Source organism: Rhincodon typus, chromosome 3, assembly GCF_021869965.1.
Source record: "Rhincodon typus isolate 14 chromosome 3, sRhiTyp1.1, whole genome shotgun sequence".
Classification (NCBI taxonomy): Eukaryota; Metazoa; Chordata; class Chondrichthyes; order Orectolobiformes; family Rhincodontidae; genus Rhincodon; species Rhincodon typus.
In genome coordinates, this window is record NC_063334.1 from 37,191,633 (window position 1) to 37,214,821 (window position 23,189).

At 40.9% G+C, this 23,189-nt stretch overlaps 1 protein-coding gene across 1 annotated transcript in view; it reads left to right on the top strand.

The window, feature by feature from the left end:
- LOC109934192 (tyrosine-protein kinase JAK2-like) overlaps nucleotides 1-23,189 on the top strand; it is a 95,652-nt gene that overhangs the window by 11,245 nt on the left and 61,218 nt on the right. The gene's annotated exons all lie outside the window — the stretch shown is intronic.

A 23,189-nucleotide genomic window follows, 5' to 3' on the forward strand; every position in this document is an offset into this window, starting at 1 on the left:
TTTAATCATCCTTTATGTGCTGAGACATATTCATCTATATTGAAATTTCTTTGTCAATTATATTCCCATTTTGCATGCTTTTGATGTGATCCTTTTTTGTCAGCTTCTTCATCTGTATTAACTATACTCCACTTAGGGGTATCATCTGCAAGTTTGACATCATACCTCCAATTCCTGAGTCCAGATTTTTTAATGTAATTGCGTTCAGAGCTCTTTCTCCACTGACTATAAGCCATCGTTGCCTGGTTTAAAAAACCATATTTGAAATATATTTCCTAAAATGTTTTGAAGTTTAGTTTCCTTAATTTTAAATGAGGTGGGGTCCTAATCTTATCCACTAAGATTGTTGTTCTTGACAATTACAAAGCCTTCCTCATATTTGAAACAAAGGACATGCATTGATCTGTTTCTTGTGTTTCTGGGAAGTTGTTAAGTGACCATTAAACAGCTTCCTGGAAGCAGGAGATAGAATGAAACCATTGCTATTCCTGAACTTGTTAAAAATGAGCTGGGAAAGTTGAATGTCTTTGTGTTTGGGCTGCACCAAAGGACAAAACACTAAACATTTATTTTTACTGTTAGTGAAATCAACTGTATGAAGCAATTTACTAGCTTTCTGAAGCATCATTGCTAGGATTTAACTGCTAAGATTATTAAACTTGTGGTCTGGAAATCCCTTAACAATTGAGGTCCCTGCCTCCACTTTCTAATTGCAATAAATTAATTTGCATATGTGAAGTTAGAAATATCAGGAAGTAAGTTTAGATTAGTGACTAATTCTGGTCATCTCAATTCTCTGAAAAAAGTTTAGCCTTTATGTTTGTCTCAATCGTTTTATCTGATTGGTGAAGGATAATTATATAGTTCCATTGGGGACAGTTCAGAGGAGGGTCATTAGATTGATTCCAGAGATAAGGGTTTATCTTTTATAGAAAGCTTGAACAGTTTAGGTATATTTCTCTGGAGTTTAGAAGAATGAGAAAAAATTTAATTGAGGTATACAAGATGCTAAAGAGGATTGACAAAGTAGACAGAGAGGATGTTTCCTCGTTTTTGAGCATTCTAGAGCAAGAGGTATTAGTTTTCAGATAAGGGTAGCAGATTTAAAATGAAGATGAGAAGTTGCTGTTCTCAAAAGGTCATGAACTTTTGGAATTCACCACCCCAGGGTGCGATAGTTGCTGGGCCACTGAGTGAATTTAAAGAGGAGATAGACAGATTTTTAATTAGTAATGTGTTAAAGGGTTATAAGGATCGGGCAGGAATGTGGTATTGAGACAGAGATGAGATCAGCTGTCATTGTATTGAATGGCACAGCAGACTCAAAGGGCTGAATTGCCTCCTCCAGCTGTTTATTTCTCGTATTTGTATGTTCCTAGGTAATACTGGAGACAAACTTTTTTATTTATTCTCTCATTGCAAGCAAAAACCTCCTAATGGAATTGCACACTTCTCCAGCCCCTGATGTGCCCACCCGTCACAGAAGGCCTCAAATGTACCAGTGGACATAGTGTATTCCCTCTCCACGACCACCAAATATAGACATAACCACAGAGAAGAGGTAGGATGTTGGGTTTAATGACCACCCCTGAATGGTCAGCTTAGCCAGGATCAGGAGCAGACCTACAAGGAGGCAGTCTGATTTGCGTGGCCCCCTCAGCATGTGATGGCTGAAGCTTAGGAATAGGAGGCTGAAGGGCAGCCAGAGGTTGAGGAGCATCCCTTGAGATAATGAAAAGGGGGCTGCAATCTTGCATAAACCATATACAAATGAAACAACCTGTATACACAGGTAACACTGGACTGCAAAAAGGATAGGCAGCCTGGGAGAAGTGTCCCTTCATAATTTTTAGCAACTTTCTTTAGACATGTTGTTATGAATCAATCCTGTGGCAGGTAGGGCTAGAATTCAGACTTTCTGACCCAGAGGTAGAGCTGCTGCCATTCCACCACAAGCCCTCAAGGGCAATCCCAGGTAATGCCCATAAGCTGCATACAATTAAATTAATATCCAGTGAAGGTCCGTGCTGTCTCAGTAATTGCATGACTTGAGAGCCAAGATGTTTGAACATTCAAGTGATCAATGCTTCAATTGTGTCTTGAATTGAAGGACATGGATTAACTTCCTGAAGCTCAGATTTAAAGGAAAAGAGTTAATGATTATAATTTTGCTGCATAGCTGCACAAACTATTTTAATGCTGTTTAGCCACTTTGCTCCATTCAGTGGTTTATAAAATTAGTATGTTTCTAACCATCAGAGACAAATAGGAAATTGAGATGAGTTTTTTCCCTTATTTAACATCTGTTCTTTTGACAGCTTTAGGCAACCTTTCCTGGAATCATGACAAGTAGCATGTCAATTATAGGTGCCTGGTAATCTGGCAATTTCTGTGCTTAAAACTGTACATTTCCAGGATAATTCTATTTATTTATATCTCTATAAATATAGGAACAAGACCTTGCAGTGACAAGTCTTGCATGTGCCACTTGACATCTCTTCTCATGCATGTTATACTCACTTTTCCCATGATTTACAATTTGGCTATCAATTTTCCCATTCATTTTCTCAAAATTCTGTTTGATTTCTCAGCAACTGAGAGTTTGAATGTGCAAGCAAAAGGTTATGTTTTTTTTAAAAAGTCAACAACTTGATTAAATTTGCAGCTACTAAAACTTGCTTTTAAAAGGAAAACATCTCAATGTGCTTCTCAGAAACGTAGGTCAAAAATAACTACGTAGCCAGAAAAGGAGATATCAAAAGCATGCCAACTCCACTGATTTCAAGGAAGATAGTAAAAAAAAAGTATGTGATGCAAAGGAATTTGAGAATGCAACTCTGGAGGCACCAGGTAGTAGTAGGGGAGGCAGTTGTGCAGTGGTAGAGTTACAGGACTAGCAATCCAAAACCCTAATCTAATATTCTGGGGACATGAGTTCAAGTCCCACCATGGGAGATGGAGAAATTTGATTTCAACACAAATTTGAAATAAAAATCTTACTCAATGGTGACCATTAACCATTGTCAATTTATTTCAAAAATGCATCAGATTCACTAATGTGTTTTAGGGAAGGAATTCTGCCCTCCTTTATATGGGCAAGGGCAGAAGGCCCATGACTGGTGCAGCAGTGAAGCAAGAGAAAGGTATGGATTGAGGGATGAGTGAAAGGAAAATTGGACTCTCAAGTTATTTTTTTTTTAACTTTATTCTAAGTTAATGTGATTGGTGCCAAAGAATGTATAACGAAGGTCCACACTTTTCGCTGAATTTTTACATTGAATACAAGTCATAATAAATGATTCAATTCAATTCAGAAATTAACAGATATCAAGGTTATGATTTAAATCTTTCATCTAAGGCCATACCCTTTCACTTTTGGCTAAGTTGGAACCTCAGTGCTTGTCTTGTGTTGGTGCCTCTATTTTGTCATTTACTATTTTTTAAAATAGAACTGTACCAAAATTTCCTCATGAGTAAGTGGTTTGTGTATTACATTCTTAGTTTTTTCTTTGCAATTGTCCCCTTTTCTTAGCTCATTGCAACTCTAAGTTCTGTTCCATCAAAGGGCTTGCAACTTCGTATGTGCTTATCAGTGAGTGTGCAACAGCACCTTAGGATGACTCATTGACAGTCATTTCCCTTTCTGTGGAGTAACCCCTAACATCACTGTACTTTCCCCATACATAACAATGCAGACTGAGAAATGGCCATGTCCTGAACTTCCGATTTCAGATTTTCTTGCCAATACATAAATGGAGCATGTTGAATGTGATGTTCCACAAAGATGCCATCTATTTATTTTAAATTTTTAATACTACCTTCATCAGAAGAAAGATGCATTAGAATTACAGAATTAGATGAGAGTTCTTTGCATGGACAGAGCTGTGCCACAGTGTGATAGATGACAGATTTTGTCAGCTGATTGTCACGAACACAAAATGTAGACATTTTAGCACTTGTGGCACACTGCTAGTGTCCCTGCCTCTGACCCAAAGGCCTGGATTCAAGTCCTCCTTGCCCCAGAGATGTGTAATAACAGGTTGATTTTAAAATTACAATGTCATATGCGGAGGAGGGCTTTATGTGGTGCAGTGTAAGTCCCTTCCTCTGGGGCAGCATGTTGGCTGTGTGGTTAGCGCTGCTGCCTCACAGTGCCTGGAACCAGGGTTCAATTCCAGCCTTGGGAGTTTGCCCATCTCTCCGTGTCTGCATGGGTTTCCTTCGGGTCTTATGGCTTCCATGGGAAATAGAGTTACAGGTAGAGCATAGGTGGTTGGTTTGGGTGGGATGCTGTTCGGAGTAGTGGTGTGGACTCAATGGGCCAAATGGCCTGCTTCTACACTGTAGGGATTCTATGATTGTGGGTGGCACGGTGGCTTCAGTGGTTAGTACTGCTGCCTCTCAGTACCCTCCCACTGCCCGCAAATGCCTGTGTGATGTTCGCACGTTCTCTGTCTGTGCATGGATTTTCTCCCACTATTCAAAGATGTGCAGATTATGTGGATTGGCCATGCTAAATTGCCGATAGTGCCTAAGGATGTGTAGGCTAGATGGATTAGTCATGGGAAATGCAGGGTTACAGGGATAGGTTGGGATGGGTGGGGTTGGGTCGGGTCTGGATGGGTTGTTCTTCGGAGGGTCGATCGGGATTTGATGGGCCGAATGATCTGCTTCCATGCTGTAGGGATCCCGTGATTCTATGGGCCACAAGGTCTCAGTCCAAATCCTACCTCTTTGACAGGCACAAGATAACATAGCAGGGCTAGAATGGAACTAGCATAGGAAGGGAGCAGATTGTCTGTTGACCTCTTAAACTGTGGTTGGCTTGCAGCGTGGAGGAATCCACAGAGGACTGTCATTTGGAATAAACCTAGATTCCAAAATTGTGGTGCGATTATTGTGCTTCGTGGCTCGTGGAAGTGTAACAGAAATGGCCTGGTTCAGCTTTTGTTCATTCTAACTGGGACAAGGGACAATCTCTTGCTGTGCTACCCAATTGTTTGAAGTGCTGGTTTGTTCCAGTGAAATATTTTCAAGTGGGTTGAATCCTGTCCAGGCTTTAGGTAGCTGGGCTTTTTTACCTTACAGACTGCAAATGTCATTTAAGGTTGTGTAAATAGAATGTTTCGAGATGTAGCGTCAATAAACAGTGTGGAGCTGGAGGAACACAGCATGTCAGGCAGCATCAGAGGAGCAGGAAAGCTAATGTTTCAGGTCGGGACCCTTCTTCAGAAATTCAGCCTTCCCCAGCCCCAGCCCTCCTCTCTCTATTTATTTCTGAGCCCCCTTCTCCTCCCCCATTTCTGAAGAAGGGTCCCGACCTGAAACGTCAGCTTTCCTGCTCCCCTAATTCTGCCTGGCCTGCTGTGTTCCTCCAGCTCCATGCCGTGTTATCTCTGACTCCAGCATCGACCATTCTTATTATCTCCAAAAAAAGGACATCAGTTTGATTTTCATGATCGCAGAATGCCCCAAAACACTTTACAACCAATGACATACTGTTGAAGTAAGGATGGCAAAGCAAAAGTCCACAGGCAACATGGTCATGCCCAGACATTCTATTTTTTAATGGTAGTGCAGATAAATATCAGCTAGAATACGCATCAATATTTTGGATGTTGGTATAACATCTCATCTGAAAGACAACATCTGCACAGTGCACTAAAGTGTCAATCTGAGTTAAGTGCTCAAGACCTTTGGAGTAGGCCTTGAACTCATGACCCTTTGACACTGAAGTGAAAGTACAAATATTGAATGAAGTCTTACTCAATCCCTCCACACACCCCCCCACACACACACAGTGACTGTACAGATGGGTGAAGTGAATATACAATAACAGGAAAGGTGACAAAGAAAAGTTGAAGGTGTGGGGCGAGGCAAGTATACATGAAAGAATGAATAGAGAGAGTTAGATATGAAGAAAGGGAAAAATCATCCGCTGAAAGCACGTTTTGTTCCAAAACATGTAAAAGCAGTGGGTGTGTGTTTGTATAGATGCTGAAATAAGAACTTGTATATAGACACCTCTAGAGCACATAATTTAGTCTTAAATTGTTTGAAATACCTCATATGAATTAGAGGAAATATGTACAGGTATGACCTAATAAAAAGCGATGAAATAATTGAAGACCTGTAAAACCATTCAAATTCAGAACCGCATCAGATTTTTTGAACGCAGTGTGCAAGTTGATGTCTAAATTATAATCATTATCCTAAGAGTAATTAATTAATAATTACATCCACTGCACTTAGGAAGCCTGACACTGGCCAGAGCAATGTAGCCCATTTGATTTGCAGCAGACTCAAGGACCAAATGTCCTACTCCTGCTCCCAGTTTCTGTGTCAGTATGTACACTCGAAGGACTTGGTAATTCCAAAAGGCACTTTGCCAACACCTTCTCCAGGGCCATTAATGCTGCTTTAGCCAATGTGCCCACATCCTATGAATGATTTTTTTTTAAATATAAAAGCATGTTGTGCAGAATCAGTTCAAAGCTTATGTTCCTTGCACAGTATATAATTTTTAATGTCGCCCAGAATGGGTTTGCAGGAACCCTTTGAATATTCACATGATATTCTGTGTACCCAATGCTCTCACATACTTGCTAGTCACTCGGCTGTCTGCTCCAGGGTCACGATTTGATGTGACCCTCATCAGTAAAGTTGTGCACTCTTGCCACTCATCCAGCTGTTATAGAGTCAGAGTCATACAGCGTGGAAAAATACCCTTCGGTCCAACCAATTCAGTGAGAGAATGGAATCTATCGATTCAAAATTGTGCTTTTAATTAATCTTTAATATGGATAGTTGAAATCAATCAATTCTCTGCAAAGTTATTGGGAAGTCGCCATGTAGAATTTAGACAAAACCTACTAGAACATAGATCAGTACAGTACAGCACAGTACAGGCCCTTCGGCCCACGATGTTGTGCCGAACTTTTACCCTAAACCTAAGGTCTATCTAACCTCCACCCCTACCTTATACTATCATCCATATGCCTATCTAATAGCTGCTTAAATGCCCCTAATGAGGCCGACACTACTATCCTCTCTGGCAATGCATTCCACGCCCCTACCACTCTGAGTAAAGAACATACCTCTGGCGTCTCCCCTATATGGTTTAAATGGGATCGGCAGGGGGTGGGGAACCAGATTTGTAATTCAGAGCACGAGGTATTCAGCCTTCCAACAGACCTAATAGAGAGTGAGGTTGTTTATGAAGAAATACGGCCGATGGAGCGTAATTGTGGACACAGAGATGGTTTGAGGTGTGTATACTTCAATGCTAGAAGTATCAGAAATAAGGCGGATGAACTTAGAGCATGGGTCGGCACGTGGAACTACAATGTTGTGGCCATTTCAGAAACTTGGGTAACTCGGAGAGGAATGGTTGTTGGAAGTTCCGGGATTTAGATGCTATAAAAGAAGTAGGGAGTGTGTAAAAAGAGGCGGGGGAGTGGCATTGCTAGTCAGGGCAAGTATAACAGCTACTGAAAGGCAGTTCGAGAATGATATGCCTACAGAGTCAGTTTGGGTTGAGGTCCGGCACAAGAAAGGAGCAGTCACCTTGTTGGGGGTTTTTTACAGACCCCCTAATAGTTGCAGAGAAGTAGAGGAGCAGATTGGGAGGCAGATACTGGAAAGATGCAGAAGTCACAGGGTTGTAGTCATGGGTGACTTCAACTTTCCAAATATTGATTGGAAACATTTTAGTTGTAATAGTTTAGATGGAGCAGATTTTGCCCAGTGTGTTCAGGAAGGATTCCTGACACAGTATGCAGATAGACGAACACAAGGAGAGGCCACTTTGGATTTGGTGCTTGGCAATGTTAAGTGTTAGACCTGTTGGTAGGAGAGCATTTTGGTGGTAGTGATCATAACTCTGTTACTTTTACAATAGTCATGGAAAAGGATAAGTACATACAGCAGGGTAAGGTTTATAATTGGGGGAAGGGTAATTACAATTCTGTTAGGCATGAACTGGGTAACATAAATTGGGAACAGGTGCTGTCAGGAAAGAGCGCTATTGAAATGTGGAGATTGTTTAAAGAATGCATACAGCGTGTGCTCGATATGTTTGTCCCTAGCAGGCAGGGAAGATGCGGTCGAGGGAGGGAGCCTTGGTTCTCGAGAGGTCGAACGACTGGTTAAGAGGAAGATGGATGCTTATGTAAGGTTTAGGAAACAACGAACGGGAAAGGCTCGAGAGGGATACAAGTTATCTAGGAAGGAGCATGAAGAAAGGGCTTAGGAGAGCATGAGAAAACCTTGGCAGATAGGATCAAGGAAAACTCCAAGGCTTTTTACACGTACGTGAGGAATAAGAGAATGACCAGAGAAAGGGTAGGGCCGATCAAGGATTGTAAAGGGAATTTGTGCACGGAGCCTAAAGAGATAGGAGAGGTCCTTAACGAATACTTTTCTTCGGTATTCACAACTGAGAGGGACCTAGTTATATAGGAGGACAGTGTGAAACAGGCTGGTAGGCTAGAGGAGGTCGATGTTAGTAAGGAAGATGTACTAGGAATTTTGAGGAAGTTGAAGATAGATAAGTCCCCCGGGCCTGATGGGATTTATCCAAGGATTCTATGGGAAGCGAGGGAAGAGATCGTAGGGCCTTTGGCGATGATCTTTTCATCCTTACTGAGTAAAAATTCAATAAGGTTTGTGAGGCATGATCTACCCCTCACAAATCCATGCTGACTATCACGAATCAAACTGTGCCTATCCAAGTGATCATAAATCCTATTTCTCAGAGCCCTTTCCAATAATTTGCCCACCACTGAAATAAGACTATAACTGGCCTGTAATTTCCGGGGTTATCCCTATTCCCTTTGTTGAACAAGGGAATGGCGTTTGCCACTCTCCAATCTTCCAGCACTATACCCACGGACAGTGGGGATGAAAAGATCATCGCCAAAGGCCCTGCAATCTCTTCCCTCGCTTCCCATAGAATCCTTGGATAAATCCCATCAGGCCCAGGGGATTTATCTATCTTCAACTTCCTCAAAATTCCTAGTACATCTTCCTTACTAATGTCGACCTCCTCTAGCCTACCAGTCTGTTTCACACTGTCCTCCTCTATAACTAGCTCCCTCTCAGTTGTGAATACTGAAGAAAAGTATTCATTTAAGGACCTCTCTAGGGAGACGATAGTGTCAAGGGAACATTCTCTCGAAGAATCCATAGTTTTAAGCTGGTGATACAGATTTAACCCTGGGTTTGCCGCAGCTTGGGCATTAAAAAGTTTAAGGACTTTGGAGAGCGAAGCTCTGACTGGCTCACTCACTTGTAGTTTTGACCATGTCCGAGTGCTGCTGAGAAGGAATTTGAGGTGTCTGCGAGTTGCCTTGGGGCCATCAGTGACTGGTACCATTATATGGAAAACAGTGGGTACTACAGCCAATATAATTGATCATTCTAAAATCCCCATTATTTTGCTTCAAGTTGTTAAAGGAAAATGGTCAAGTGAACCATGTGGATGTTTACTGTTGTGTTCTTACTGATTTGTTTAATCTGCTGAAGCAAAGGAATAACCACAGCTGAACTGACTGAGGGAATTTTCTCAATAAATTTCCCAACCCTAAAAATAACCTGATAAAGCCCCAAAATCTCAATCTTCACATTACAGTCTGTGCCTGCTTTCAGTGTTATTACTGTAAGGCTAAGTTGCCATAGTCCTCCCAGACCATAAGATGGGGTCATTTAGCTCAGTTGGTTGGTTTGCAATGCAGAGTTATGCTAGTAGCATGTGTTCAACTCTCATACCAGCTAAGGCTACCACAAAGGTCCCACTTTGTCAATCTCTCTCCTTGCCTGAGGAGTGGTGACCCTCAGATTAAACTCCCCACCAGTCGTGCCTCTCTAATGAGAGAATAAACCTACGGTTATTACTGTATACTGATGCTATATATAATATCCATAGAGAGCAGCTATCGGAGCAGTAGTTATTGGTGCCATTATTTATGCTTATTTCACTTTTAAGTGAAAGCTGTCATTGTTTCAGTTTTAATAAGGCAGGCTTCATTTTCAAAATCGCCAATCTGCACATTTTCAATTTTGATATGTAATGGTGTGCATTTTACAGTGAATCGTGCTGAAGTGAGATTGCTTGCTGCTAGCCTCTAAGAAAGTTGCCCTCAATGATCCAGTAATACTTAGTGAGATTACTCCCCAATTTCAGTTTAAATCTGGTATCAAGTCAAAAGGAACCTTGACATGGGAACATCAGAACAAAAGAAGGCCGCAGACCCATTGAGCTTCCATGTCCATTCAATTAGATTGTGGCTTATCATTAGTCTCAATACCAATATCTCACATTCTCTCCATGTGCCTCGATATCATTAGTTTCCATTCAGCCTGTCTGCAACTGTTAATTAAAACTTTCAGAGTTAAGCATTAAATTGTTGTCACTAAATTAAGATAGAAGCTGAAATAAAGATAAAACATTTTAGTACTTTTTTAGAAACCGAGATTTTCTTTATCATTACAAAGATATTTGACATTTCAGAAATATGAAATTAGCTGCTTCAATTTATTTGTGTGTTCAGCCTAATTATTAAGTTGTTGTGGAAGTTAAAAGCCAAATTACATTTCATTCAACACATTGTAAAAATCTTGAAAAAAGGTGCAATGATTTTAAGAGCGTAAGAGTTGAAATACTCATGAATTCGGAGATTTCCCATTGATTTGCAGGATAAATTTTCTGGATAAGGACAGAATCACAACTCCCTGGATTTCTGTGTAATTCTGCACATGTGCAGTCCACAGGTCTGCTGTCATTTTGCAGTGGAGAAACGACAGCTGACAGTTACCACCATCATTACAAATACAAAGTCCAGTCTCTGTGGCATTATCAGTATGTTATCTAGCATCAAAATAGACATCCACAATAAATTCACAGATCCACTGGGGTCCTCCCAGCACACAGAATCGATGTTGACTTAATTTTGAACACAATCCTTGTTTCTTTTATGAATAGCCAATTGCTGTTCCCTGGTATTTTTAGTTTTCCTCATTTTCCTCCAGTGCTAAAACAAATTCATGTTCTTGTTTCATGAGATTTTACTGAGTAATTTGGAGGCATCTTTAGTTTTTGTTAATTAATGCTGAATATGATTCAGTAAATATTTGACAGTATGATATTCAATTGTTGTCAAGAAAGAGTTCGATATAATTCTGAGGGCTAAAGGATTTAAAGGGTATGGGGAGAAAGCAGGTTCAAGTTACTGAGTTCGATGATCAATCATGACCATATTGAATGATGGAGAGAGTTGAAGGGCCGAATGGCCTACTTCTGCACTTATTTTATATGTTTTTATGTTTCACATACTTAGATTTGAAATAAACTGAGTTTTTTTTTGTTGTGCTGAAGTGATCTACATCAAATCAACTTTATTTCTAAAATCAGTTTCACACTTCTGGCCATCTAAATTTTCTGTCCTGCTTAAAGTGGTGATATGTTAGATATAAGTGATGGGATTGTTTGGGAAAACAGCATGTGAACGACCTCTTTTTGATAGCATGAAGAAATCATTCGTAAATTGTGATAAATGTTCAGTTTGGTTCAATAGTTGATGCAAAGCTGTTTGAGATCATCTTTTTGATACCTGTTTGAGAGACATGTCTGAAATTGCTTCGGGCTGAAATTAAACTATTGTATTTTGCATACTAGCAATAGAGAGACAGAGGGGCAGGAGGTTAATGGTAATCTAATTGGACTAATAACTCAATGGCTCCAGGCTAACAGTTAAGACAAATGAGTTCAAATCCCACTTTGGCAGTTGATGGAATTTGAAATCACTTTGTGAAATCTGGGATTGATGGTTTAACAGAACAACCCAGCTCGTTAATACTTAGCCTCCTATCTGACTCAACTTGCCAAACAAGCTTGAGGTTGGCAAAATTCAGCAAGCAAACCAAAGCATGTACCCAGCAGATTCAGATCGCCACTTGCTCTGAACAACCTCATTCTTGGGGCACGATCCACAGGCACCAGTGGAACCTGCCTTTTCATCTATGACATCTAGTGCCTGCCAATCCATCATAACCATCATGGCACCTCTCTGATACCCTAGGAGGCTGTTTAGGAAGCATGGACTTGCACCGCTTCCGAAACGAAGGAGGTGCACGTTGCGAAAGACAAAGCTGATGAGCTCAGTTTGTGTTGGGCATTACAAACCAGACAGAACCTCACGGTTTCAGTAGATGCGAGCTGTGTGCAACGTATAATCATTGACTGTAAATTAACCTATGGTCATGATGCTGAAATTTTGTTTGCATTGTGAGGGCAACATCAGCCTCTGTTGATTTTGTTTTTGTTCATATTTGACTTCTGCAAATAAAAGTTTGTTTGTTTGTTTGTATTTGTCCAATTGATTGTATGTTATGTTCTCCTAAGGGACAGTGATAGGCTTGATTCTCCAGTGGGTATTGGGGTCAGGGTAGCAATAACTTAGAGGATGGTTAGATGGGATGTAGCTATTGGCAAGTGAAGTGTGTGGCTTGGTGGTTAGGTAGCATACGGTGAGAGAATGGGGCTGTATGTGCAAGGGAATATCAGTCAAGCAGGTTATGTGTTGTGGACAGCATGGCTTTGGGGTCGCTGTGTCATGACATTGCCACTGAGGGGCAATGCCAGAATGGAGTGCTTGTCCAGGTGCAGGAGCAAGCATTGCTGCAGATATCCAGTGAGTTGTGAGCTTTGTGAGAATGGCGTGTAGCAAGATGGAGCAGAAATCAGACATTAGAGATGCCTTATGTTCTGGGTAGGTAATTAATGAGACAAGCTTGGTTCATTGTGGTGTGAGAACTCATTAGTCCTTATAGTGGATAACCCCTCCAAATCCTCAACACAACTCTGACTTAGGCAGAGTTCTGCCCAATAAAACTGTCATCAGTTGTCACAAAAACTCATTCAGGTTTACTGAGGAAATCTGCCCCCCCTTGGTTTGGCCTACATGTGACTGTAGATCCACAGCAATGTGGTCGTCTGTTAACTGCCCCCTAATTACTCTAGTGACTTGTAAACCACTCAGTTGAGGGGGGCATTATGGATGGCCAACAAATGCTGGCTTTTCCATCAACCCCAAATGCTATTTAAACGGATTAACATCCATTGAATGTATGCAAACATGTCTGTCTGGCATGTTCAGATTTGAATTCAACTAGGCATTGGTTGAAGAATCCCTTGAATCACGTGCCAGATAAAATATTGACTTTAGTTTTGCTCCAAATACATTAGCTGCAGAAGCAATTTCTCAAAAAGTGGAATATTTCTAAACAGACTTTTGCAAGAAGTTTGAATGGAAACAATAGCATGTAATTTTGTATTTCATTTTGAATAGCTCAGTTCTTAGGAAGCTCAAACCTGTTCTAAAAATTCCACCTAACTCACAATATTACAACATGGATAATTTTTTTTCTATTTCTTTTTGTGGGATGTGAGCATCGCTGGCTGGCCAGCATTTCTTGCCCATCCCCAATTGCCCTTGAGAAGTTGGTGGTGAGCTGCCTTCTTGAACCACTGCAGTCCTCCTGCTGTGGGTTGACCCACGATGCCATTAGGGAGAGAATTCCAGGATTTTGACCCAGCAACAGTGAAGGAATGGTGATATATTTCCAAGTCAGGATTGTGAGTGAGTGACTTGGAGGGGAACTTGGAGGTGGTGGTGTTCCCATATATCTGCTGCCCTTGTCCTTCTAGATGGAAGTAGTCGTGGGTTTGGAAGGTGCTGTCTGAGGATCTTTGAATTTCTGCAGTGCATATTGTAGATAGTACACACTGCTACTGAGCGTCGGTGGTGGAGGGAGTGGATACTTGTGGATGTAGTGCCAATCAAGCGGGCAGCTTTTTCTGGATGGTGTCAAGCTTCTTGAGTGTTGTTGGGGCTGCACCCATCCAGGCAAGTGGGGAGTATTCCTGACTTGTGCCTTGTAGATGGTGGACAGGATTTGAGGAGTCAGTTTTTTTTTAATGTTTGCTTCCAATATAATCTGGCCAACTTCCAGTTGTTCAAGTGCTGCACCAACCACTTCCCTCTGACCTTCTCGGTATCTGTTAAATCCGAAATGTGTAGCTTGCTTTTTTACTAAAGGAGGCTCTTATTTGCATCTGTATTATTTTACAAGGTGGTTCCCTGGCCCATAGCTTAAATGCACTTGGGCTGAAGTAGTTTGAGTTACGTGGTATTTATGAAAACCATTTTTAGCAAGTGTCTTGAATTTTTATTTTGGTTCACAGGCTGTGGGTGTTGCTAGCTGGGCCAAAAATTATTACCCCATTGCTTATTGGGCCAGACAAAGTGGTGGTGAGCTGCCTTCTTAAAACCACTGCAGTCCTTGGGATGTATGTAGGCCTACAGTGCTGTTAGGAATTGTCTGTGTAGGAGAAAGATTGTATGTCATTTCTATCGCAATATTATTTTCAAATGTCGATATGTTCATATCAGATGAGGCAAAGGTTGAGCACTTGGTGAAGACTGTGCAAGTCCCTTTTAAGCTGTGTGGTTTGTGGTTTCCTTGTCTTATAATTATGTCCTCTAGCTTTCCTGCCCTGGTTCAGCACAAACATCATTTACACTTCCACCAATTTATCACAGGTTACAAGCAAGGATGACATCCATTGAGGTTTTTTAATCATCTTCCAGCACAGTCTGGTTTACTTCCAGCTGCGATTTTTGTCTTGATGTGTAGAGTCACCAATTCAGGACCAGTTTTTTGCAAAATATTGGCTCCAAGAATATTGTTATTTCTCACTAAACAATCCAAAGAATTGAGTTTATTAATGTAAAAAGGAATTGCTGAATAATAAAGAATTTACTTTGGATTTTAACCTTGAATGATATGTTCTTGTCCAACCACTGTAGTTAAGCATAGACATTTTTAGAAGAAGCAACTACGTTGACAGAGACAATGAAGGTGTGGTGATGCTGAAAATCCGGTAAAGATCGAATGCTGTAATATGAATCTTCAACTGACATGAAATGGTGATTGCTGTGGTGGCTGAAGCCAATAAATGATAGCAGACCAATTTGTGTATTTTAAGAGATAGAAAATGTCAATTGCTCTCACAAGACCACACCCAGTTGGTTTCGCAATATGTGAATGATTTTTTTTAAATTGGAAAGCGAGCATTTCTGAATATTGCGCAACAGTCAACACAGTCAAACTCAGTGAGTCAATCCTGGACCTTTCAAGTGGGCAATGAAATCAATGAAGTATTGTTGGGAAAATACAGCACGACAAATGGAGAGTACAATTCGAAGTTGTTCAAGATGATGTTCAGATCAGACACTGCAGAATGCCAAGATGAAAGATGAGATTCTGCTCTTGAAATTGATGTTGCAATTCATTGAGCTGTTTATAACTTTAGAGAGGGCATGGCAGATGTGAATAAGGGAATATGGTTTTGCACTCAACACCCTTTGTCTGATATATATAAAAATGCCATCACTGGGGTCGGTGAGAATAGAGATAATGCACCTTCCCTTATTGTGAGCAGCACAAAAGAAAACGAAGCACAGACAGCTCTGCTCTAACAGTCCTTGTGCACCTTCTGGCAACTTCTTCAAACAAGATGATTGTAGTTTCCCCACCACAAATGAGGCTATTCTTTATTTTAAGACTTAAAAGTCTTGAGGGAGTGCCTTAAGATGGATGTGCCCCCTCTCTCCCTTGCCCATCCTCTGGCTGCTAATGGCCAATCCAGTAAAAGTCAGTGGCTCAGAACTTCCATTTGACTTTGGCATCAAATGGATAATCCTGCCGCCTGTTTTGATGTGACCACCTTTGATTGGAAGGAGAGCCGAATGAAGAGCTGATCTTTTCCTCTAAATGGGGTTTATGGAGCGTTCATTATTTTCTTTGATAAAATGGGAAATACTGTGATAGGAGAGTACTTCCAACAGACTTAGCTTGCACAGAATCAAGAACCAGGGATGAATTATCCATCAGCATCTTGTTTTAGCATGTGTTATTACGTATTCCAGAGCACCTTCCTTTACAGGAAATGAAACATGGATTACAGGCCAGAAAATGAGAACCAGGAGAATGTCAAGGACATGAGGCTTGAGAAAGCTTGAAAATGAAGAGGATGTTGGAGAATTTTAGGCACTGACTTTGAGAGCACGACCTAGGCATCATAAGAGACAGTGACATGAGAAACACAATGTTTAGCAAGAGGATTTAGAGATGGAGATAGATGTGAAATTTGAGATGAACAGAACGATACTGCATTTTACTAGAAGTGAAGATTTGGAATAACTGATTTGAAAATTTAAGTACTAAAATTTTGCTTGCATTTTAACTTGTCCCTAAAAACTATTGCAGGTAGGGAGAAATTGACTGCAACCAACCACCGTCATGATAATCAATTGAACAGAATGAACATTGCACAAAAGCAATTGGTACCGATGAGCACAAAGCAATTCTGCAACAATTTAACTTATTGACTGACTGGCTGGCTGCATGAAAGAGCAGTCATTCTGTTTGCTTAATCCTGCTACCTTGCTGAACTCAATCTGTACTGGGAGTAAGCCAACAGCAATAGAACTGATAACACCAATCCTCTTCCACCTACAAGCCCTGAAAGCAAAGCTGACGTTTTCCTGACATTTTGCAGAAAGTCAAACAGTTAGCCTCACTTAGAGAAATGACTCCCTGAATGCATAATGTCTTGAGTAATTTAAATGAAGATGAGTACTGAGATTGTGATGCGTTCCACAGAATAATGAATTTTCCAAAGAAAATCCCCTCATGAAAACATACTGAATGATTAAACTTATTACACTGACATGTATATAATATTTGTATTTAAAGAATGTTTTCCTTTCTTTCTTTTAAATTTTGACTTGCTAGACTGTCAGTGTTGTTTTGTAACTAGGGGTATGAGACAGCAACCAACGTTGACTTTTTCCTTCCCAAAAAATTTGAAGAGTTTAGACAGTTGCTGCTATGAATTTGTTTTCTGTAATTCTAACTTGGTGTGCTGCTGTATAAAACCTTCATGAAATGCTAACAGGAAGCAAAGAGTAGGGATAAATTGGACTTTTTTGGGTTGGCAAGCTGTAAAAAGTGGATTCAGGATGTCAGGATTCAGTACTGAGGTTTTAACAACTTACACCAAAGTCATTGACATGGATTGTAGAAACCCAATGCATAGTAGCTAAATTTTACTGATGACACCAAAGTAGATGAGGAAGTAAGTTGTGAAGAGGAAATTAAGAGTCTACGAAGAGATTAAGTGACTGATCAAAATTTGACAGAATATGGGAAAATAAGGACTTGTCCACTTCTGCAGGATGATTAGAAAATCAGCATATTATTTAAATGCAGAGAGATTACAGAATTTGGTAAGATACAATATCCTGATTCATGAATCACAAAAGATTGGTATGTAGCTACAACTAGTGATTAGGAAGACAAATAGTGTGCTGGTATCTATAGCAAAGGGAATAGCACCTAAGAGTAAAGATATTTTACTGCAGCTGTACAGGGCCTTGGTAAAACTGCATCTGGTGTACTGTGTACAGTTTTGATCATCTTATTTGAAAAAAGATGTTGCTTCATTGGAAGCAATTCAGGCAAGGTTTGCTGAACTCATGGAATGAAGAAGTTATATTAGTGGAAATGTTGAGCAGATTTGGCCTGTACCCATTGCAGTTTAGAAGAATGAATGATGGTCTTACTGTAAAATTCAGATGCTCCAATGGAGTGGAGACCAGGAAGATGTTTCCTCTGTGGGGAAAACTGGAACAAGGGGACGCAGTTGAAGAATAACAGATATCTCCTTTGAAGACAGAAATTAAGAACTTTTTTTTTCTCTCAAAAAGGATCAATGGTCTGTGAAATTCTCTTCCTCAAAAAGCAGTGGAGATTGTGTTGTTTAGTTTATTCATGGCTGAAGTAGTAGATTTCTGATCGACAACAGAAACAAAGAAGCAGATGGAAAAGTGAAGATGAGACCACAAGCAGATCAGCTGCATTGGATTGATTGAATAATGGAGCAGGCTTGAAGAGCTGAATGGCACAAGCCTATTCCTAAGTCCTACTTTGCTGTCTTTTTAATGTCTTATTTGGAGCGAAGTCATTAGTGAATGACTTAAAATTGGATGCCTGTGGTTAAATTTCTATGTGGTATCTTAGCTGGGATGCTAATACTGCTCAGTATTCAGTCCTGTCTTAGCTCCTCATGTAAGTGGCTTCACAGTGTTACTGCAGCTTGTTGCTGTGGAGGAGGTGACCCAGGTTAACTTTTAGTAGACTCTGTACCAAGGGTATGATTTGTACCTCATTATTTCAGAAACCTCCAAATCCCAGTCTAACTTGATCTGTTTCCTAACCTCCATTCGTAATGTATAAATCTACATCATGAATGATCATAGGATGTCACAGTATAGATTACGTCATAGCTGAGCTTAACACAGTCTTTTCTTGTTGCCTGCACACTCACTCCCATAAATTTCACACCCACCTTCACACACACAATTATACATGTGCACATGCATGTCCATTCACATGCATACATGTGTATGCACAGGCAACCATGTATTGGATAGTAATCGAGTGTCCATAACCCAGGCATTTTTACTCCTGCCAGGCCCTGGGATGTTGCAGCGCAGGAGTTGAGATCAAGTCAGCACACATCTGGCATGAAAAGCAGAGTTTGTCTGGCCTACATAGCTAAGTCAGATACTGAATGATGCACAAACCATTTGTTTTCTTGCAGTTCATTTACAGATAAATGTTGCTGGCTGGGCCACCTTTTGATTTGATTTGATTTATTTATTATTGTCATTTGTACCGAGGATACAGTGAAAGTATTATTTTGCGTGTTATCCAGGCAAATCACATCTTTTGTAAGTATATCAGCTACAGAAAAGATGTAAGAGAAAGGTCAACTTGAATACATGAGGTCTGTTCAAAAGTCTGATAACAGTGGGGAAGAAGCTGTTTTTGAACCTGTTGGTATGTTTTCAAACTTTCGTATTTTCTGCTCAATATAACAGGGTGGGAGGGGTCTTTGATTATGTTGGCTGCATTCCCGAGGCAGCAAGAAGTATAGATGGAGTCAGTGGAAGGAAGGCTGGTTTCTGTGATGGACTGTGTTGCATTCACAACTCTCTGTAATTTCTTGCACAGCGCAGTTGCCAAAACAAGCTGTGATGCATCCAGATTGGTTGCTTCCTATGGTGCATGTATAAAAATTGATGAGAGTCATTGTAGACATGGTAATTTCCTTACCCTTCTGAGGAAATAGAGAGTCAACGTAGATGAACCACGACAGATTGCTGATGTTTACTCCTAAGAACTTGAAGCTCTTGACCATCTCCACCTTAGTATCATTGGTGGAGATGGTCAAGAGCTTCAAATTCTTAGGAGTAAACATCATTGATACAGGGGCATGTTCTCAGCTCTGCTTCCTGAAATTAATGACCAGTTCCTTCATTTTGCTGACATTGAGGGAGAGATTGTTGTCTTTGCACCATGCCATTAAGCTCGCTATCCTGTTCCTGTATTCTGTCTCGTCATTGTTAAAGATCTGACCCACTGTAGTGATATCATCAGCAAGTTTATAAATGGAGTTAGAGCTGAATTTGGCCACACAGTCATGAGTGTTCAAAGAGTATAGTAAGGGGCTGAGTATACAGCCTTGAGGGCCACCAGTGTTGAGGATTATCATGGAGGAGCTGTTGTTGCGGTCTGCGGGTCAGGAAATGTAGGATCCAGTTGCAGAGGTGGGGAGCAGAGCCCTAAGTCTCAGAGTTTGACTTGAATTATGGTATTGAATATGGACCTATCCATCAACCCAGCAGTCATGTAGGAGCTCATCCATTACCTCAGACCAGCATTGTATAACTTCCTGTACCAGATCACCATGCTTCACTTTCTGCTTGTAAGCATTTGTTAACCAGTCTTAGTTGCCATTGGGAAGCTGATCGTGAGCTGCCTTTTTGAACCACTTTCGTCCATTTGCTGTTGGCACATTGGCAGCAATGTCATTAGGGGGGGAGTTCCAGGATTTGACCCAGTATCACTGGAGAAAGAGGGATATATTGCCAAGTCAAGATGGGAGTGGCTGTGAAGGGAACTTAGAGCTGATGGTGTTCCCATGTATCTTTCATCTTATCTTGTCTTTCTAGATGGTAACGGTCGTGAGTTTGGAAAGTGCTGCCTAAGGAGCTTCAGTGAATTTCTGCAGTGTATCGTGCAGATGGTACTCATTGCTGCTACAGTGCATCGGTGGTAGAGGGAGTGGATGTTTGTAGATGTGGTGCCAATCAACTAGACTGCTTTGTCCTGGATGGTGCCAACCTTCTTGAGTGTTGGAGCTACGCTTTTCCAGGCAAATGGAGAATATGTTATCGCACTCATGACTGGTGCTTTGTAGATGGTGGACAGACTTTTAGGGAGTCAGAATGTGAGTTACTTGCTGCGAGATTTCTAACCTTTAACCCATTCTTGTAGCCACTGCATTTATATGCTCGGTCCAGTTTGTGTGTAATCAGTGGCAAACCTCCAGGATGTTGCTCGTGGGGGTTTGCCACTGACTACAAATAAACTAGGGGAGGCAATGGTCTAGTGGTATTACCACTCGACTGTTAAACCAGAGACCCAGGTAATGTTCTGGGGTCCTGGGTTCGAATCCTGTCATGGCAGATGGAGGAATTTGAATTCGGTAAATATCTGGAATTAAGAGTCTAATGATGACCATGAATCCATTGTCAATTGTTGGGAAAAACCCATGTGGTTCACTAGTGTCCTTCAGCAGAGGAAATTGCCATCCTTATTTGGTCTGGACAACTTGTGACTCCAGACCCACAGCAATGTTGATGAGTCTTAATTGCTGCCTGGTCAATTAGGGATGGCATTAAATGCCGAGCCAGCAATGCCCTCATCCTGTGAATGAATAAAAAAAAAGTATCCTGCAGTGGGAATGACATTGAATGTCTAGCGACAATGGTTAGATTCTCTCTTTTGAGATGGTCACTGCCTGTCATTTATGTGGTGTGGATGTTACTTGTCACTTGTCTGCTCAAATCTGGAAATTGTCCAAGACTTGTTGCATTTGGATGTAGACTGCTTCAGTAACTAAGGAGTCACAAATGTTGCTGAACATTGCAATGAATAGAAGAAAATTGGTAGATGATGCCTGTCCATATAAACACAATGTGTTCAAAAGATTTTAGTAGTACTGCTATTCATTTTATTCTCAAGTTATAAATTAATGTAACCAGAAGGATCTTAACTGTATTTCTGATTTTTTAAAAGATTCTTCGGCAATTATGAAGAGAAGCAAAGAAAAGGGGGTGAAAAAGGGAAAGAAAAAGTTGCTTTATTGTGCTGTGCTACGAGGCTACTTTTCATAACAATCAGACAAATACAGTAGGAATAAACAATTTTATTTTAGTGGTTTCAGGTTGTAATGAGCACAAAACCTCAAGGCCCAATTCCTAGGCTTCAGCTATTTGTAAACTGGCCAGAAATTTTCAATTTCCAGACTTTTTCCAAAAGCAAGAGAGTTTCCTGGTGAGAAACCTATGACCTACTTTGATCAGAGAACCCATCGGATCTTTGAGCAATCTGGGAATTATGAACTTGGATGAAGAGGTGCTGTCTGCCTTTCAACCAGAGGTCAGCGGCTCCAGAACTTGGCTTCCCCCCAGCACTGCCATGAGCTGGGGCACCAACCCTCAGAACCCCAGATGAGAAAGTTAGTGGTTTGGGGAAGGTGTGTGTGGTTTGTGAAGTTGGGGCTCATTGAGAGAGCAGGTCACATTGATCAGAAGTGAAGATGCCTGTCTGTCTGCTTCCCTCCCTTTGGCTGGCTAGCTGCTGACTGGCCAAGTAGCAAAACAATGACCTTCAGTGTTGATCTTTATAAGCATGCTGAGATTGGGTTCAGGATAGACTGGGCAAGGAGAAGGCAAAGTCAAGAACCACCTTCAGGCTTGTACTCAAAGTAATGCTCTTTTCATACATTAATTCTAGTACTGCAATACATGGTAATCATAGATAATGAGTTGAAATCACATCAGATAAGGATTAATCTGGTTTCTTTTTGTGTTCATGACAGTGTGTTTACTGAAGTTTTCCACTCATTTGTTGCAGTCTGGTTCTTTCAGTGTGCAGTGTAATGTCACATGTTCTTAGTCCTCCCAACTGTACTATTTAAGCTTAGTGATATGCAGCTACATGATATTATCACAAGGTTGCTCCAAGATCCGAATGAGGTGCTTACAGTGACATCGTTGGTGTCTGCACTTGTCCAAACAATGAAAACAAGGCCCGAGGCTGAATTTTTGTCCAGCCTTTGAGCTTCCAGGTTTGGACATGTAAGTCTGTGTGCATGCTGCCAATTTCAAGTCCTAAAACATGAAGCATCAGAAACTTTATACTCTGGTAAATTCTCTGGGTTGACCATGTCGTCGTCGTGGCAACTATTGACTAAAGGTAGTCCCAACTAATGATATGGTGAGGCAGTAATGATACTGGAAGCAAATCCCTTTCAATTGTGCAGTCTCTGAGGGAATTACTTCAAAGGGCCATAAAACTTAAGAGAATTTGAAAGAGTTTTTGTGGGGCGGGGTGGGGGGTGCGAGGGCATGGGAGGGAAGAGAGGCACCACTGAAATAATTTAAAATACTTAACATCTCTCTCTCCTTCCTATTCTTTTACTTCGGGCACAACCAGCCTGGTCTAGATTTTCAATAATTGGAAGCATATTTTTATATCAGTTAATCTCCATGTACCAATCAGACATGGTGCCCCAGTTCTGACCCCATGCTGGCTCCAGCTGCGTTGTTGTCATGTGGCACAGCATGAGCAGTGACAGACACTGGGATAAGGGAAACATTTATCCCCCGTTGTTCACCCTCTTTCCCCATATAACTGTGTTCCTGCCCAGAATTCACAGCACAGAAATGGTCCATTTGGCCCAACTATGCTACACTAGTGTTCATTCCACACAAGCCTTACCTACGACCCCCACCTCCCCACCCCACCACCCCCCCACCCACAGCCCTGCATCTTGACTCTATCAGCATAAATCTTGTAATCCTTTATCCCTTAAATACATCTGTTACTCATCTAGACTCTTTTATGACATATTGAGTATCATGTTCAGTTGGTTTTGTTCAGTTATGTGAGTCAGTTCACTTTTAACACTCACTAAGTTTGTTTGATTAAAC